The 6,000-nt window shown below is 47.9% G+C and overlaps 1 long non-coding RNA gene across 1 annotated transcript; it reads left to right on the top strand.

Annotated features, from left to right (window-relative positions):
• Positions 1-294: 294 nt before the first annotated feature.
• Positions 295-4,317, top strand: LOC119627912 (uncharacterized). The gene is made up of 2 exons (XR_005244120.2): positions 295-740; positions 1,948-4,317. It is a non-coding gene; the product is annotated as an uncharacterized lncRNA (long non-coding RNA).
• The last annotated feature ends 1,683 nt before the right edge of the window (positions 4,318-6,000 follow it).

Raw genomic sequence — 6,000 nt, 5'->3', positions numbered from 1 at the left:
TCTGCTTTAGAGAGGAGGAAACTGAGGCCAGAGGGTTTATGGAACATGTGCAACATCATGCAGAATGTTAATAGTGAAGCCAGGGCCAAAACCGAGGTCAGCCTGAGTCCAAGTCCAATTCCACAAACATGGTGTTAACATCCTCCTGGGTGCCAGGCACTGTGCTTTGGGGGCATAGCTGCCTCCCTATTGTCAAGGATTTTGAGCAGATCAGATTTGAGGATCTTTTTTCAATAGGTCTATATTTTTCTTACAACCACTCTCCATTTTAAACACATCATGAGTAGACTTTTGGAGTCTGATCTATAGAGCTGGGTGTGTTTGGAAAGCTACAGAGCAGTGGCCATAGAAAGACTGTGTGAGACAGAGTCCTAGCCTATCTGTCCGGCCAGTCGAACCTTATGTGTTCGCTGCTTTCATTTTCTCTTGGCTGAGGAAATGATGGTTTGGTTTTGCAAAGGAAGGCTGGGGACTTCTGCCAGCTTGCTAACGGCCTTGCCCCATTCAGATGCATCGAACTCACAGAACATCGCTCCCCAGCTGCCGGCCCGCAGTTCTGAGAGTGCCTGAATAGAAAACCACTCATTTCCCTTCGCAATAGAGGTGCCCAAAGCAGATATGTCAATATATTCCAATTTAGCCAAGGGAAGCCAGAACATGGATGTTGTTGCCAAGGAAACCACCTCCTTCCTCCTGTGTGCCGTGCATACGTGTATCACTTCATCTCTCTGCTCTCCAAGGTAATATCATAGCTCCGTGCTTGGGGAAGGGTTTTTAAAAAGGCATATAAAACCTCTTAGCATCGAGAAGATTCATTAAATGATCTCACTCCAGAGAAGCTTAAATTATTCTTTTCAGATCCTTTTATGCTGAGGATGGGGAAATGGCTGAGTCAGTGCTATCTCTTGTAGCCCAGCTTGGTGTCTTGGTGGAGACAGTTTTTCAGAAATAAACAAATCAGAGTTTGCAAGCTTAGACAGGGCGAGTGTGTGTGTAATAAGAACGAGGCCGTCATGTAGCTGTAATGTCACGGTCTAATCCTTCCTGGCGGATCTGCCAAGACCACCTTGATCTGAGGGCCTCCTGGGTGTGAGGCCACATTGCACAGGGCAGCCTTCAAAGTAGAGACAAGAGAGGGTCGCTGTTGCAAGGCCACCTGTCAAAAGATTCCTTGTTCGGGAACTGTGTAGGGATTTCTGCTGCCCAATCTGTTCTCAGGCCCATGCCTGGGGCTGTTTTTGTCCTGCCTTCGTGTCTGGTCTTGGGTTCGCCTCTTTCCTGGATGCTGCCATCGCCCCCTTCATTCCCACCTATCCTATTCTGTATGTTAAAGTCAGCACAAGTCGCCCTCATGCCTTACAACCCAAGAGACAAACTGGAGAGTGCACTTGGTCGTCATCTGAGAGCTCAGTGGCTTGCCCCGGCTTTTACACCTTCTTCCTCTCAGCCCCTCCTGGCTTTTAGGACTCAGATTCCCTCCTGCCTGTTGCATATGCAGATTATATTTGGCTTCTCTCTTTCAATTAGTGGCACTCGAGAAGGATATTGGTTTATATTAGTCATTCCCAGCTGGGGGCAATTTTGCCCCCCAGGGGACATTTTTGCTTCTTACGTCGAGGAGGGAGTCCTACTGGGATCTAACGTGCAGAGGCCAGGGACTCTGCTGCAACAACTTACAGTGCACAGTTCAGGCCTCTAAAAACAAAGAATTATCCAGCCCCAGATGCCAATAGTGCTGTGGTTGAGAAACCCTGGCTTATACTTATTTTCTTTGCTCATTGATGTAATACATACTTATTGAGTACCTACTATACACCAGGCTCTAAGCCAGCAGCTGGGCATGTGAACTGAACAAGACAGACATAGTTTCACTCACTTTCTCACATAGAGTCAATTGGGGGATGCTAAACAAATAATTACAATGATACGAATAAATTATTATTACAGCTGGAATCCAGATCTGACGTGGATCTCCTGCCCGAGTTCTGAAGTCTACCTGGTGCCCCAGCCGAACCTGCCCTGGCTCCTGGGTGGGGTATGGACATCTGTGGCATCCCTCCCTAACACCCCACCAAGCTGGGCTGCAAGACAGGTTATGGTGGCCCCATGACTTCCTTCGTTGGTAAGCCACAGGCCTTCTTTGTTAACTGCTTTGCTGTTGGTCATTGCAGAGAAATAGGGGACAATAAGAACAACCTGATATGTAGCAAAGGCTCTAGGACTGTGTCATCTGCTGAAGCACCAGTCCATGCGCTGCCTCTCCTGAGTGGCATCTGTGATGGCAAACAAAATGCTCCTTGGGCTTCATACTCTGCTTTCTTTCTAAATGGTACTTACCACCCACTACCTCCCAGCCTTCTTCTGACCAGCTCCCTCTTCTGATAGGCTTATTTCCATGAAGTTCTTCAGAGTTAGAAGTATGAACTTTAGAACCAGGTGACCCAGGTTGGAATCCATCTCTGCCACTTACTAGCCATATGACCTTGGGTATGTTACTTAACATTTCTGTGCCTCAGTTTCTTTTTCTATAAAATGGGCATAATAATATCTATCTAGCACAGTTACTATAAGGATTAAGTAAGTTATTATATGCAGAGTTCTTGGTTCACAGTTAGTACCATTTAAGCCTTTCTATCATTATTACTGTTACAATTTTCCTGGCATGTCAGCTTGATGATGCAGATGAGGCAGGAACTTTCGTCTCTGCCTCTCGTGGGCTGCCTGATCAGCTCCGTGGAACTCAGCCATGCCTGCAGTGCTGCAGGCCTCGCTTCTGAGTGCTGGAGGCTGAGAAGACAATGGATGTTGACTGGGCATTTTGGGGGGTTTTCTTATGCAGGAGGAAGATGACAATGACTGTGGAAGCAGAAGGTTGTCATGGAAATGCACCTGTTCCAAGTCGTTACACTCTGGGCTCTGGGCTGACTCTGCATGGGCCTACCATGCACTGACTTCAGCTTTACCTGGGTCAGTGGGAGGCTGGACAAAGGTAGACATCTTTCCTCACCACCAGCCTGCATTGTGGCTTTCTGTCGCCGGTGTGAACAGACACTCTAGCTTTCCTGATCTCCTGAGCTACTGTGAATATGGCACAAGATAGTGGACTCTGAATAACATTGGAAACAACTACTTCCTGGATGGCCACTGAGTGCAAGGCCTGAGGGAGGGTGAGGGCAAGAGGACTGATGGTTACTGGACATCTTCATGACCAGGCTTCTGTGTGTCCTCTCACTTAATCCTCCAACAGCACTGTGAGGAAAATACAGCATCCCACCTCACAGGCGAGGAAGCTCAAGTTGAAGGAATGTTAAATTGTCTGCTCTGAGCCTCACAGCCGGGAGGTGACAGCCCCAGGATTGGTGGCCAGGGTTTTTCTGCCTTTAAAGCTTATGTCATGTCCTTCTGTGTTATCTCGGTCTGTACAGGGTGCTACAGCAAAATACCATAGCCTGGGTAGTTTATGAACAACAGAAATTTATTTCTCATAGTTCTGGAGCCTGGAAGTCCAAGACCAAGGCTCCTGCAGGTTCAGTGTTTGGTGAGGACCCACTTCCTTGTTCATAGATGTCCCTTTCTCACTGTGGCCTCACAGCAAGAGGTCAGGGTTCTCTCTGGGACCTCTTTAAATAGGGTCACCAATTCCATTCATGAGGGCTGCACCCCCATGACCTAATCCCCTCCCAAAGGCCCCGCTTGCCCATACCATTACGTTGGGGGTTACGATTCTGACATGAATTTTGGGAGGGACACAGGCATTCTGACCATAGCATGTGTGTAGTTGCTCCTCCCCACCAAAGAAACCACCGCTTCCAAGCATGGCTACCATCTGGTTACCCTGGGTGGCCAAGGTCAGCAGAGGTGCTTTGCCAACTGGTTGGCACCCACACTACCTCTGTCCAGGTGGGCTGGGGCGAGGGTTGAGTCATAGTGGGACTCTGTGGGGCTCCGGGGACTGTCAGCTGACCTGGGGCTGGAGGTCCTGCTGCTCTGTGCCCATAGACACCTCCTGGGAATGTGGTGACTTTCATCAGGACCCAGAACTCACCCTGACAGTTCTTTCAGCTCTTGTCTTTTCCTTCCCTACCTACCTGCTCATCTTGCTTTCACACACAAAGCCTCCCCTGCACTCCCCGTTCCCCTCCTCAATCCCTTTCCCAGCTTTTGTACTTTATGATGCCGTGACTTGGGTGAGGAAACTCATTAAAGTCATTATTCCGTGCACAGAAATGTGTCTTTCATCCCATTCATATTTAATGTTCCTCCCACTTGATCTTTTGACACTTTTTAATTCCTGATATTACGTGACATACACACACAGCTCTCGTTGGGAATCATTCTTTCTATAGAGTTGTCATCACTGCTCTCTGTGTGAGGAGGGCTCCTCCTTACGTATTTATTAATTTCTAAAATGATGCCTGTATTTTGGGATTGATGTTGTCTGATGCTATTGACTATGAATGATCAAGGGTCACATTGGGATAGGAGGAATTATGGGAACAGGACAGAGGTCTGGATTCTTGTCCGGACTGCCTCTTTTCCTCCCTGGAAGCCGTGTGTCCATCTGTGAAATGGGCAGATCCATGTCTCATGGCCTAATCCAATCCCTGCATTTGGCATCCGCTGGCCTTTTCTGGGGTGTAAACACCTGGTTTAAATTCTGTCTAATTTGCCATCAAAAGGAATATTTTAGGAGGAGATGGGGCTGCCCATAGAATCACAGAAAAGGCTGAGAAATTGGCTGTCCGAGGGACAGATAACCAGGGCAATTGCAGGGACCTGGAAGCGGGCTCCCTTCCGGCTCTGTGGCGAAAGGAAGGAGACCTAATGGCTGTCAATGGCTCTTTTCTCAGCTCAAGATTTAAATTGCAGTAAGTGAACATAGAATTGGCTCAGCTTGGGTCCCATGCCCAAGGAGAGGGTGGGGTGTTTTGATTGACAGTTATATTGAGATCTTATCCAATGAGGGCCAGGAGTTCTCCAAAGGTTAAGAGGTTGTTTTCAGAAGAATGATGGATTCTGAGTAGAGGAAACAACAAATGCCCTCCACACATCCCAAGCCACGGGGCGGCAGTGAGACCACTGGACAAAAAGAGGAAAAAGCAGTTTCTTTGGGTTCCAAATCTCTGACTAAGAGAGAGATACATTTCTGGACCTCAGAGATTACCTTCTAATTCGGGAGGAGGCAAACTTTCTCTGGAAAGTGTTGGAGAGTAAATTATTTTTTTCTTTCTGGCTCACACGACTTCTGCCATGATACTGTGGAAGAAGTGGCAGAAGACAAGTAAACGAATGGGTGTGGCTGTGTTCCAGTAAAGCTTTATTGATAAAAAAAAAAACCAAGTAGCAGGCTGGGTTGGGCCTGCAGGACACAGTGTGCTGGCCCAGGTTCTAGTTGACAGCTGTCATTTCATAGAGGAGAAGTTCCCTCTCAGCTTTAGCAATCCGGGTAAGACAGTGGTTCTCCGACGTGGTTCTACATCAGCAGATCCCAAGGAGCCTGTTGAGAATACAGTTGCCTGAGGCCCACCCTAGCCTTGTCAAATCGCAATTTCCAAGGATGGGTCCGAGGATCTGTATTTTTAAGTTACCCCTAGTTAGTTCTGAACTACACAGTATTGTGACCTCAGTCTTTCTTAGGAGGAAGCCATTTGGCTCTGGAACTGACACCTACCCAGGGTGGCCTCTGTTCCTTACCTGGGAAATGGAGATGGAGCACTACACTTGAAATGTGAAATGTCTCCAAGGATTTGGATGTCAGGGGAATATAATGGCCCCTTGAGTCCTCAACTAAGACTTTAACCCATCAAAAGGAGCAGAAGAAAGACACAAAGTCACCTACAAGGGACAGTGGCCCAGAAAGCTTAGACATCACTCCTGAATGTACATGAAGGCCATGTCCATCAGAAGGGAGCCTTGGCAGCCAATAGGAGCACAGAAAATGGTGCGGCCCAGAGGCATGCTTTCCTGTGGAATGTCTGGACTGCCTTATGGGCTTCTGTC

The sequence above is a fragment of the Chlorocebus sabaeus genome, chromosome 9 (genome assembly GCF_047675955.1).
Source record: "Chlorocebus sabaeus isolate Y175 chromosome 9, mChlSab1.0.hap1, whole genome shotgun sequence".
NCBI classification, from domain to species: domain Eukaryota; kingdom Metazoa; phylum Chordata; class Mammalia; order Primates; family Cercopithecidae; genus Chlorocebus; species Chlorocebus sabaeus.
The sequence above is the reverse complement of the archived record's forward strand: the minus strand, read 5'-3'. Positions and strand labels throughout refer to the sequence as shown.